Here is a 15,248-nt window from a genome sequence, read left to right as displayed (position 1 = left end):
AAGGGCTAAAGTATGAAAATCCCCAAAGTCGAAAAAACGGCGAAATCTAGCGATATATAGCCTTTTGAGAATATGGTCGAAATACCCCTGTAGAATATTACGAGTTTAAGTTTTGTTATATGCTTATAGTGATAAAGTTTTCTTTGATTAATAATAAGTTTTATAGAAAACGGTGCTAATTTTATTTTATTTATTTATTTTTTATTTTTTTTATTATTATTATCATTTTTTTTTGCTGCTGGCATTTTTTATTTGAAACATCTTTGTATGAGGACTATGTTATGTGAAACATACGTGTATATAGGCTGATGTACAACTGAATGAATGGATAATTTTTATTATGAGTCGGATGTCCTGTTTATCTAGTGAAAGAAGTCGAAATATGTGATATGGTCTAAACGCTGCCACGTTTTCCCGCCAAATTTTCCTTAGCAACAAGTAGCCCCGCCCCTTGCAGCATCTATAATTAATGAAAGAGTATGATTATACCGGAAGGTTGAGTGTGAGACAATCACTGATATGAAGATATACATTGGCAATAAGAATGAAATTTAAATATGCATTGACTAATTCTTGATAATAGCTCATTTGCACAAGTGTTTCCATCCTTGAAGTTGATTGGCTCTCGCACGAGCAGCGCTTTGTTCTGATTGGTCCACGTGTACTCTGCATTATGATTGGCTGCGAAAGCCTGTGTTAAGCGCCATTACCACTTGGAGGAGGGTTTTTTTGTTGACGGACACGCTCATAGAAATTGCATTTGTGCAGTGACATTCTTATTAACGCCAGTATTTCTGGGAAGAGCTGGCAGTTAAAGTGTTAAAGAACTGTTGGAGTCATAGTGATAACCCAAAAGACTTCAGTGTAGTCTGGGAAAGAGCACTGGAGTTGGGCTTGTCACCTTGCAGAGTGATTTCTACTTTCACATGGTCTTCGCATTGGTTGGTATTAATTGTATACTGTATTTGCATTATATGAATAGTGATGTGCTATTATTTCCATGTAGATCCTATATGTGTCAAGTGCTAATACCTGATATGATGTTTCATATAAGTGAAATTGTCTCATAGATGCAAGGGTGCAGGCTGGCTACCTGTCATGAGATGGTGTACCTGTCGTGACGTGACGTGCATGTGGTGATGAGGTGGTAATGTGAAGCGTCAGTGCTACCTGCTTTGGGATACGATGTAAATATTTTTATGTTTATGTGTGATGAATTTGCTACTTGTCTGTCATTTCTAAGTGCTTATACATTCATTTATATATATACGGTAGATATGAAGTTTAGACTAATAAATATTCCTTTTGTGTGTGTGTGTGTGTGTGTGTGTAATGAATGTTCATTGAGTCGGGCTGTATAACTACAGATAGTTTCGAGTTTATTTCATATACTTATGTTAATAGGCTTCCAGTCTTTTGAAATAAGAAAAGTAAAGCATTACACATCATGTATCAAGAAAGCCCAGACTTAAATAACTGTGGTACTTTGTTCAATGACCTGTATTTCAGTACATGTTTACCAATGATTTATTTCTTTGCAGCTAAAATGTCTCGAGGAAAGGAGTAAACCGTGTGCAAGAATCCAAGAGATTATTCTTGATGCCCTTATTGATGCAGGTGATGCTGACACGTTGCACTGGTGGCCCTACAGTGTGACGTATTTTGTAGTTGGAGATACTGTGGGCTACAACCCCACTTTTCGAGTTTATGGGATGATTATGATGATTTATGCAATAATTCGGCTAATTATGATGATTTTCATGATAATCCCATTAATAATGAGGATAATAATGATAATTATGACATTAATTAGGATAATTATGGCATTATTTAGGATAATTATAATAAACTAATAAATATAATGATAATTTGCGTTATTAATGCAATAATAGCAATACTGAACAATATTTCAACGATTTTCATGATAATAACAATATGACTAACGATAATGATAATAATTAGAAATAACAATGATAGTAGAAATAATCATAATATCGCTATTATTGTTATTATAATTATTACTGTTGTTATTATTTCTAAACTTATCATTATTGTTATTATCATTATAGAAATAGTTATAATGAGGAAAATGACATTGATAATTAAGATAATAGCTCTTATAATGATTATATTAAGGGTAATTATGGAGATAATTACTTTAATGATGATAATGATGATGTTAATGCTTTTACTAATAATTATGATGATGATAATAATCATAAAGCCCATCCACAATGAAAAAAAGGCTAAAAGTGTAAAAATCCCCAAAGTCGAAAAAACGGCGAAATCTAGCGATATATAGCCTTATGAGAATATCGTCGAAAAAACCCTTTTCGAGTTTATGGGATGATTATGATGATTTCTACAATAATTCGGCTAATTATGATGATTTTCATGATAATCCCATTAATAATGACGATAATGATAATTATGACATTAGGATAATTATGACATTAATTAGGATAATTATAATAAAATTATAATTATCATGATAATTTGCGTAATTAATGCAATAATAGCAATCATCAACAATACTCTAATGATTTTCATAATAACAATAATACTAACGATAATGATAATAACTACAAATAATAATGAAAGTAGAAATAATCATAATATCGCTATTATTGTTAATATAAGTATTACTGTTGATATTTCTAAAATTATCATTATTATTATTATCATTATAGAAATAGTTATAATGAGGAAAATGTCATTAATAATTAAGATAATACCTCTTATAATGATTATATTAAGGGTAATTATGTCGATTACTATAATGATGTTAATGCTATTAATGATAATAATTATGATAATAATCATAAAGCCCATCCATAATGAAAATAGGCTAAAAGTATAAAAATCCCCAACGTAAAAAAACGGCGAAATCTAGCGAAATCTAGCCTTCTGATAATATGGTCCAAAAAAACACTGTTCGAGTTTATGGGATGATTATGATGATTTCTGCAATAATTCGGCTAATTATAATGATTTTCATGATAATCCCATTAATAATGAAAGATAATAATGATAATTATGAAATTAATTAGGATAAGTATGACATTAATTAGAATAATTATGAATTTAATTAGAATAATTACGACATTAATTAGGATAATTATGACATTAATTAGGACAATTATGACATTAATTAGGATAATTATAATAAAATGATAATTATGATGTTAATTTGCGTAATTAATGCAATATTAGCAATTATCAACAATACTCCAATGATTTTCAAGATAATAGCACTAAGACTAACGATAATGATAATAAGTAGAAATAATAATAACATCAATATCATTGTTATTATGATTATTACAGTTGTTATTATTTCTAAAATTATCATTATTGTTATTATCATTATGGAAATAGTTATAAAGAGGAAAATGACATTAATAATTAAGATGATAGCTCTTATAATGATTATATCAAGGGTAATTATGGCGATAATTACTATAATGATGATAATGATGTTAATGCTATTAATGATAATAACGATGGTGATAATAATCGTAAAGCCCAGCCATAATGAAAAAAAGGCTAAAGTATAAAAGTCGAAAAAAAACGGCGAAATCTAGCGATATATAGCCTTTTGAGAATATGGTCGAAATTATTATTATGATTTCTGCAATAATTCGGTTAATTAAGATGATTTTCACGATAATCCCATTAATAATGACGATAATAATGATAATTGTGACATTAATTAGGATAATTATAATAGAATGATAATTACAATGATAATTTGCGTAATTAATGCAATGATAGCAATCATCAACAATAATCTAATGATTTTCATGATAATAAAAATAAGACTAACGACAATGATTATAATTAGAAATATTAATGATAGTAGAAATAATCATAATATCGGTATTATATTTATTATATTTATTACCGTTGGTGTTATTATATCCAAAATTATCATTATTGTTATCATCATTATAGAAATAGTTATAATGAGGAAAATGACATTAACAATTAAGATAATAGCTCTTATAATGATTATATTGAGGGTTATTATGGCGATAATTAATATAATAATTATAATGATGTTAATGATATTAATGATAATAATGATTATAATAATCATAAAGCCCATCCATAATGAAAAAAGGCTAAAGGTATAAAAATCACTAACGTCGAAAAAACGACGAAATCTAGCGACATATACCCATTTGAGAATATTATCGAAAAAAACCCTTTTCGAGTGTATGGGATGATTATGATGATTTCTACAATAATTCGGCTAATTGTGATGATTTTCATAATAATCCCATTAATAATGACGATAATGATAATTATGACATTAATTAGGATAATTATGATAAATTGATAATAATAATGATAATTTGCGTAATTAATGCAATAATAGCAATCATCAACAATATTCTAATAATTTTCATGATAATAATAAAACTAACTAAAATGATAATTAGAAATAATAATGATAGTGATAATGATAATGATAGAAATAATCATAATATTGCTATTATTGTTATTATAATTATTAATGTTGTTATTATTTCTAAACTTATCATTATTGTTATTATCATTATAGAAAAAGTTAGAATGAGGAAAATGACATTGATAATTAAGATAATAACCCTTATAATGATTATATTAAGGGTAATTATGGCAATAATTACTATAAGGATAAAGATGATGTTAATGCTATTAAAGATAATAATGATAATAATCATAAAGGCCATCCATAATGAAAAAAGGCTAAAATTATAAAAATCCCCAAAGTCGAAAAAACGGCGAAATCTAGCGATATATAGCCTTTTGAGAACGTGGTCGAAAATAATCCCTTTTCGAGTTAATGTCATGATAATGATGATTTCTGGAATAATTCTTCTAATTATAATGAATTTCATGATAATCCCATTAATAATGACGATGATAATGATAATTATGACATTAATTAGGATAATTATGACATTAATTAGGACAATTATAATAAAATGATAATTATAATGATAATTTGCGTAGCAATAGCAATCATCAACAATACTCTAATGATTTTCATGATAATAACAATAAGACTAACGGTAATAATGATAATTAGAAATAATATTGATAGTAAATATAATCATAATATCGCTATTATTGTTATTATAATTATTACTGTTGTTATTATTTCTAAAATAATCATTATTGTTATTATCATTATAGAAATAGTTATAATGAGGAAAATGACATTAATAAAAAAGATAATAGCTCTTATAATTATTATATTAAGGGTAATTATGGCGATAATTACTCTAATGATAATAATGATGATGATAATCATAAATTTAGCCCATCCATAATGAAAAAGTATAAAGGTATAAAAATACCCAAAGTCGAAAAAACGGCGAAATCTTGCCTTTTGAGAATGTGGGCGAAAAAAAAAAAATCATTTCGAGTTTAGGGGATGATTATGATGATTTCTGCAATAGTTCGGCTAATTATGATGATTTTCATGATAATCCCATTAATAATGACGATAATAATGATAATTATGACATTAATTAGGATAATTATTATATTAATTAGGATAATTATGACATTAATTTGGATAAATATAATAGAATGATAATTATAATGATAATTTGCGTAATTAATGCAATAATAGCAATCATCAACAATACTCTAATAATTTTCATGATAATAACAATAAGACTAACGATAATGATAATAATTAGAAATAATAATGATAGTAGAAATAATTATGACATTAATTAGGATAATTATGATATTAATTAGGATAATTATGACATTAATTTGGATAAATATAATAGAATGATAATTATAATGATAATTTGCGTAATTAATGCAATAATAGCAATCATCAACAATACTCTAATAATTTTCATGATAATAACAATAAGACTAACGATAATGATAATAATTAGAAATAATAATGATAGTAGAAATAATCATAATATTGCTATTATTGTTAATATAATTATTACTGTTGTTATTATTTCTAAAATTATCATTATTGTTATCATTATAGAAATAGTTATAATGAGGAAAATGACATTGATAATTGAGATGATAGCTCTTATAGTGATTATATTAAGGGTAATTATGGCGATAATTACAATATTGATAATGATGATGTTAATGCTATTAATGATAATGATGATGATAATAATCATAAAGCCCATCCATAATGAAAAAAAGGCTAAAAGTATAAAAATCCCCAAAGTCGAAAAAACGGCGAAATCTAGCCATATATAGCCTTTAGAGAATATGGTCGAAAAAAACCCTTTTCGAGTTTATGGGATGATTATGATGACTTCTGCCCTTGATGCCCTTATTGATGCAAGTGATGCTGACACGTTGCACTAGTGGCCCTACAGTGTGACGTATTTTGTAGTTGGAGATACTGTGGGCTACAACCCCACTTTTCGAGTTTATGGGATGATATGATGATTTATGCAATAATTCGGCTAATTATGATGATTTTCAAGATAATCCCTTTAATAATGACGATAATAATGATAATTATGACATTAATTAGGATAATTATGACATTAATCAGAATAATTATAATGAAATGATAATTATAATGATAATTTGCGTAATTAATGCAATAATAGCAATCATCAATAATACTCTAATGATTTTCATGATAATAACAATAAGACTAAAGATATTATTACTGTTGTTATTATTTCTAAAATTATCATTATTGTTATTATCATTATAGAAATAGTTATAATAATGAAACTGACATTAATAATTAAGATGATAGCTCTTATAATGATTATATTAAGGGTAATTATGGCGATAATTACTATAATGATGATAATGATGATGTTAATGCTATTAATGATAAAAATTATGATAATAATAATCATAATCCAAAATGAAAAAAGGCTAACAGTATAAAAATCTCCAAAGACGAAAAAAAAAACTGCGAAATCTAGCATTATATTGCCTTTTGAGAATATGGTCGAAATACCCCCTTTTCAAATTTATAGGATGATTATAATGATTTCTGCAATAATTTGGCTAGTTATGATTTTCATGATAATCTCATTAATAATGACGATAACAATGATAATTATGACATTAATTAGGAAATCATCATTATAAACATTAAATGACATTAATGATAATGATGATGGTAATAATCATAAAGCCCATCCATAATAAAAAAAAAAGGCTAAAAGAATAAAAATCCTTATGAGAATATGGTCGAAAAATTCCTCTTTTCGAGTTTATGGGATGATTATGATGATTTAGGCAACAATTCGGCTAATTATGATTATTTTCATGATAATCCCATTAATAATGACGATAATAATGATAATTATGACATTAATTAGGATAATTATAATAAAAGGATAATCATAAGGATAATTTGCGCAATTAATTCAATAATAGCAATCATCAACAATACCCTAATGATTTTCATGATAATAACAATAAGACTAACGATAATGTTAATAATTAGAAATAATAATGATAGTAGAAATAATCATAATATCGCTATTATTGTTATTATAATTATTACTGTTGTTATTATTTCTAAAATTATCATTATTATCATCATTATAGACATAGTTATGATGAGGAAAATAACATTAACAATTAAGATAATAGCTCTTATAATGATTATATTAAGGGTAATTATGGCGATAATTATTATGATGATGATAATGATGATGTTAATGCTATTAATGATCATAATGATGATGATAATCATAAAGCCCACTCATCCACTAGGATAGTCGAAAAAACGGCGAAATCTAATGATACATAGCCTTTTGAGAATATGGTCGAAAAATAAACCCTTTTCGAGTTTATGGGATGATTATGATGATTTCTGCAATAATTCGATTAATTACGATGATTTTCATGATAATTCCATTAATAATAACGACAATAATGATAATTATTATATTAGTTTGGATAATGATGACATTAATTAGGATAGTTATGACATTAATTACGATAATTATGACATTAATTAGGATAATTATGGCATTAATTAGGATAATTGTGCCATTAATTAGGATATTGAAATAAAATGATAATTATAATGATAATTTCCGTAATTAATGCAAGAATAGCAATTATCAACAATACTGCTATTATGATTATTACTGCTGTTGTTATTATTTATGAAATTATTATTATTGTTATTATCATTATAGAAATACTTATAATGAGGAAAATGACATTGAAAATTAAGATAATAACTCTTATAATGATTATATTTAGGGTAATTATGGCGATAATTACTATAATGATGATAATGATGATGTTAATGCTATTAATGATAATGATGTTAATAATCATAAAGCCCATCCATAATGAAAAAAAGGGTAAAGGTATGAAAATCCCCAAAGTCGAAAAACGGCTTAATCTAATCATATAATGATTATATTAAGGGTAAATATGGCGATAATTACCTTAATATTGATAATGATGATGTCAGTGGTATCAATGATAATTATTATGATAATAATCATAAAGCCCATCCATAATGAAAAAAGGCTAAAGGTATAAAAATCCCAAAAGTCGAAAAAACGGCTTAATCTAGTCTAAAAAAAAAAAAAAAAAAAGCATTTCGAGTTTATGGGATGATTATGATGATTTCTGCAATAATTCGGCTAATTATAATGATTTTCATGATAATCCCATTAATAATGACGATAATAATGATAATTATGGCATTAATTAGCATAATTATGACATTAATTAGAGTAATTATGACATTAATTTGGATAATTATGACATTAATTAGGATAAATATGACATTAATTAGGATAATTATAATAAAATGATAATTATAATGATAATTTCCATAAATAATGCAATAATAGCAATCATCAACAATACACTAATGATTTTCATGATAATACCAATAAGACTAACGATAGGGATAATAATTAGAAATAATAATAATAGTTGAAATAATCACAATATCGCTATTATTGTTATTATAATTATTACTGTTCTTGTTATTATTTCTAAAATTATCATTTTGTTACAATCATTATAGAAATAAATATGAGGAAAATGATATTGATAATAGCTCCTATAATGATTATACTAAGGGTAATTATTGCGATTATTACTATAATGATGATAATGATGATGTTAATGCTATTAATGATAATAATGATGATAATCATAAAGACCATCCATAATGAAAAAAGGCTCAAAGTATTAAGATCCCCAAAGTCGAAAAAACGGCAAAATCTAGTCATATATACCCTTATGAGTATACGGTCGAAAAAAAAAACCCTTTTCGAGTTTATGGGATAATTATGATGATTTCTGCAATAATTCAGCTATTTATGATGATTTTCATGATAATCCTATTAATAATGACGATAATGATGATAATTATGACATTAATTAGGATAATTTTGACATTAACTTGGATAATTATAATAAAATTATAATTATAATGATAATTTGAGTAATTAATGCAATAATAGCAATCACCAACAATACTCTAAGGTTTTTCATAATAATAATAGGACTAACGATAATGATAATTATTACAAACAATAATGAAAGTAGAATTAATCCTAATATCGCTATTATTATTATAATTATTACTCTTATTATTTCTAAAATTATCATTATTATTATCATTATAGAAATAGTTATAATGAGCAAAATGACATTAATAATTAAGATAATAGCTGTTATAATGATTATATTAAGGGTAATTATTGTGATAATTACTTAAATGATAATGATGATGTTAATGCTATTAATGATAATAATGATGATGGTAATAATCATAAAGCCTATCCATAATAAAAAAAGGCTAAAAGTTTAAAAATCCCAAAATTCGAAAAAAAACGGCGAAATCTAGCGATATATAGCCCTTTGGGAATCTGGTCGAAAAAAAACTCTCTTTGAGTTTATAATGATGATTATGATGATTTCTGCAATAATTCAGCTAATTATGATGATTTTCATGATAATCCCATTAATAATGATGATAATAATGATAATTATGACATTAATAAGAATATTATAATAAAATGATAATTATAATGATAATTTGCGTAATTAATGCAATAATAGCAATCATCAACAATACTCTAAGGATTTTCTTGATAATAACAATAAGACTAACGATAATGATAATAATTAGAAATAATAATGATAGTAGAAAGAATCATAATATCGCTATTATTCCTATTATACTTATTACTGTTGTTGTTATTATTTCTAAAATTATCATTATTGTTATTATCATTATAGAAATAGTTATGATAAGGAAAATGACATTAATAATTAAGATAATAGCTGTTATAATAATTATATTAAGGGTAATTATAACGATAATTACTGTAATGATAATGATCAAGTAAATGCTATTAATGATAATAATAATGATAATAATCATCAAGCCCATCCATAATGACAAAAGCCTAAAAGTATAAAAATCCTATAAGTCGAAAAAAAGTGAAATCTAGCGATATATAGCTTTTTGAGAATCTGGTCGAAAAAAAATCCTTTTCGAGTTTATGGGATTACTATGATGATTTCTGCAATAATTAGGCTAATTATGATGATTTTCATGATAATCCCATTAATAATGACGATAATAATGATAATTATGACATAAATTTGGAAAATTATGACATTGATTAGGATAATTATAATAAAATGATAATTATAATGATAATTTGCGTAATTAATGCAATAATAGCAATAATCTACAATACTCTAATGATTTCCATGATAATAATAATAAGACTAACGATAATGATAATAATTAGATATATTAATGATAGTAGAAATAATCATAATATCACTATTATTGTTATTATAATTATTACTGTTGTTATTTCTAAAATTATCATTATCGTTATTATCATTATAGAAATAGTTATAAAGAGGAATATTACAATAATAATTATGATAATAGCTCTTATAATGATTATATTAAGGGTAATTATGGCGATAATTATTACAATGATAATAATGATGATGTTAATGCTATTAATGATAATAATGATGATGATAATAATCATAAAGCCCATCCATAATGAAAAAAAAACTAAAAGTATAAAAATCCCAAAAGTCGAAAAAACGGCGAAATCTAGCCTTATGAGAATAAGGACGGAAAACCCCCCTTTTCGAGTTTATGGGATGATTATGATGATTTCTGCAATAATTCGGCTAATTATGATGATTTTCATGATAATCCCATTAATAATGACGGTAATAATTATAATTACGACATTAATTAAGATAATTATGACATTAAATACGATAATTATGACATTAATTAGGATAAATATAGTATAATGATAATTATAATGAAAATTTGCGTAATTAATGCAATAATAGCAATCATCAATAATACTCATGATAATAACAATAAGACTAACGATAACGATAATAATTGGAAATAATAATGATAGTAGAAATAATCATAATATCGCTATTATTGTTATTATAATTATTACTGTTGATGTTATTATTTCTAAAATTATCATTGTTTTTATCATTATAGAAATAGTTATAATGAGGAAAATAACATTAATAATTAAGATAATAGCTCATATAATGATTATATGAAGGGTAATTATGGCGATAATTGCTATAATGATAATGATGATGTTAATGCTATTAATGAAAATAATGATGATAATAATTATGAGGCCCATCCATAATGAAAAAAAGGGTAAAAGTATAAAACTCCCCAAAGTCGAAAAAACGGCGAAATCTAGTGATATATAGCCTTTTGAGAAAATGCTCAAAATAACCTCTTTTTCGAGTTTAAGGGATGATTATGATTATTTCTGCAATAATTCGGCTAATTATGATGATTTTCATGATAATCCCATTAATTATGAAGATGATAATGATAATTATGACATTAGTTAGGATAACTATGATATTAATTAGGATAAGATTACATTAATTAGGATAATTATAATAAAATCATAATTATAATGATAATTTGCGTAATTAATACAATGATAGCAATCATCAAAAATACTCAAATGATTTTCATGATAATAACCATAAGACTTACGACAATGATAATAATTAGAAATATTAATGATAGTAGAAATAATCATATCATAGCTATTATTGTTATAATTATTACTGTTGGTGTTATTATTTCTAAAATTATCATTATTTTTATTATCATTATAAAAATAATTATAATGAGGAAAACGACATTAATATATAAGATAATAGCTCTTTTAATGATTATATTAAGGGTAATCATGGTGATAATTTCTATAATGATGATAATGATGTTAATGCTATTAATGATAATAAACATAAAGCCCATCCATAATGAAAAATAGGCTAAAAGTATAAAAAAAATCCCCAAAGTCGAATAAAACGGCGAAATCTAGCGATATATAGACATGAAAATAGGGTCGAAAAAAGCCTTTTCGAGTTTATGGGATGATTGTGATGATTTCTGCAATAATTCGGCTAATTATGATGATTTTCATGATAATCCCATTAATAATGACGATAATAATGATAATTATGACATTAATTAGGATAATTATGACATTAAAAAGGATAATTAAGACATTAATTAGGTTGAATATAATAAAATCATAATTATAATGATAATTTGCGTAATTAATGCAATATTAGCAATCATCAACAATACTCTAATAATTTTCCTGATAATAATAATAAGACTAACGATAATGATAATAATTAGAAATAATTATAGTAGAAATAATCATAGTATCGCTATTATTGTTATTATGTTTATTACTGTTGTTATTATTTCTAAAATTATAATTATTGTTATTATCATTATAGAAATAGTTATAATGAGGAAAAATGACATTAATAATTAAGATTATAGCTCTTATAATGATTATATTAAGGGTAGTTATCGCGATAATTACTATAATGATGACAATGATGAATTTAATGCTATTAATGATAATAATGATGATGATAATAATCATAAAGCCCATCCATAATGAGAAAAGGCTTAAAGTATAAAAATCCCCAAAGTCGAAAAAACAGCGAAATCTAGCGATATATAGCCTTTTGAGAATATTGTCGAAAAATCCCCCTTTTCGAGTTTATGGGATGATTATGATGATTTCTGCAACAATTGGGCTAATTATGATGATTTTCATGATAATCCCATTAATAATGACGATAATGATAATTACGACATTAATTAGGATAATTATGATATTTAGGATAATTATAATAAAATGATGATTATAATGATAATTTCCGTGATTAATGCAATAATAGCAATCATCTACAATACTCTAATGATTTTCATGATAATAAAAATAAGACTAACGATAATGATAATAATTAGAAATAATAATGATAGTAGAAATAATCATGATATCGCTATTATTGTTATTATAATTATTACTGTTGTTGTTAGTATTTCTAAAATTATCATTATTGTTATTATCATTATAGAAATATTTATTATGAGGATAATGACATTAATAATTAAGATAATAGCTCTTATAATGATTATATTAAGGGTAATTATGGCGATAGTTACTATAATGATGATAATGATGATGTTAATGCTATTAATGATAATAATGATGATGGTAATAATCATAAAGCCCATCCATAATGACAAAAAGGCTAAAAGTATAAAAATCCCCAAAGTCGAAAAAAAGGCGAAATCTAGCGATATATAGCCTTTTGAGAATATTGTCGAAAAATCCCCCTTTTCGAGTTTATCGGATGATTATGATGATTTCTGCAACAATTCGGCTAATTATGATGATTTTCATGATAATCCCATTAATAATGACGATAATAATGATAATTATGACATTAATTAGGATAATTATGGCATTAATTAGGATAATTATAATAAAATGATAATTATAATGATGATTTGCGTAATTAGTGCAATAATAGCAATCATCAACAATACTCTAATGATTTTCATAATAATAACAATAAGACTAACGATAATGATAATAGTTAGAAATAATAATGATAGTAGAAATAATCATAATATCGCTATTATTGTTATTATAATTATTACTGTTGTTGTTATTATTTCTAAAATTATCATTATTGTTATTATCATTATAAAAATAGTTATAATGAGGAAAATGACATTGAAAAGATAATAGCTCTTAGAATGATTATATTAAGGGTAATTATGGCGATAATTACTATAATGATGATAATGATGATGTGAATGTTATTAATGATAATAATGATGATGTGAATGCTATTAATGATAATAATGATGATAATCATAAAGCCCATCCATAATGAAAAAAAGATTTAGGTATAAAAAAAAACAAAGTCGAAAAAACGGTAAAATCTAGCGATATATAGCCTTTTGAGAATCTTGTCAAAAAAAAAAAACCTTTTCGAGTTTGTAGGATGATTATGATGATTTCTGCAATAATTTGGCTAATTAAGATGAATTTCATGATAATCCCATTAATAATGACGATAATAATGATAATTATGAAATAAAATAGGAAAATTATGATATCAATTAGGATCATTATGACATTAATTACGATAATTATAATAGAATATCGATAATATCGATATTATTGTTATTATAATTATTACTGTTGTTGTTATTATTTCTAAAATTATCATCATTGTTATTATCATTATACGAATAGTTATAATGAGGAAAATGACATTAGTAATTAGGATTATAGCTCTTATAAAGATTATATTAAGGGAAATTATCGCGATAATTACTATAGTGATGATAATGATGATGTTAATGCTATTAATGATAATAATGATTATGATAATAACCATAAAGCCCATCCACAATGAAAAAAGGCTAAAAGTATAAAATTCCCCAAAGTCGAAAAAACGGTAAAACGTAACCTTTTGAGAATATGGTCGAAAAACCCCCCTTTCCGAGTTTATAGGATGATAATGATGATTTCTGCAATAATTCGGTTAATTAGGATGATTTTCATGATAATCCCATTAATAATGATGATAATAATGATAATTATTACATTAATTAGGATAATTTTGACACTAATTAGGATAATTATAATAAAATGATAATTATAATGATAATTTGCGTAATCAATGCAATAATAGCAATCATCAACAATACTCTAATGATTTTCATGATAATAACAATAAGACTAACGATGATGATAATAATTAGAAATAATAATGATAGTAGAAATAATCATAATATCGCTATTATTGTTATCATAATTATTACTGTTGTTATTATTTCTAAAATTATCATTATAGTTATCATCATCATAGAAATAGTTATAATGATGAAA

At 24.6% G+C, this 15,248-nt stretch overlaps 1 long non-coding RNA gene across 1 annotated transcript; it reads left to right on the top strand.

The window, feature by feature from the left end:
• Positions 1–289: 289 nt before the first annotated feature.
• LOC138860223 (uncharacterized) lies at positions 290–1,776 on the top strand. The gene is made up of 3 exons (XR_011398287.1): positions 290–941; positions 1,071–1,187; positions 1,542–1,776. It is a non-coding gene; the product is annotated as an uncharacterized lncRNA (long non-coding RNA).
• The last annotated feature ends 13,472 nt before the right edge of the window (positions 1,777–15,248 follow it).

This window comes from Penaeus vannamei, chromosome 40 (genome assembly GCF_042767895.1).
Source record: "Penaeus vannamei isolate JL-2024 chromosome 40, ASM4276789v1, whole genome shotgun sequence".
Lineage (NCBI taxonomy): Eukaryota > Metazoa > Arthropoda > Malacostraca > Decapoda > Penaeidae > Penaeus > Penaeus vannamei.
Note: the sequence above shows the minus strand (reverse complement) of the source record. Positions and strands in the feature narration are given on the sequence as shown.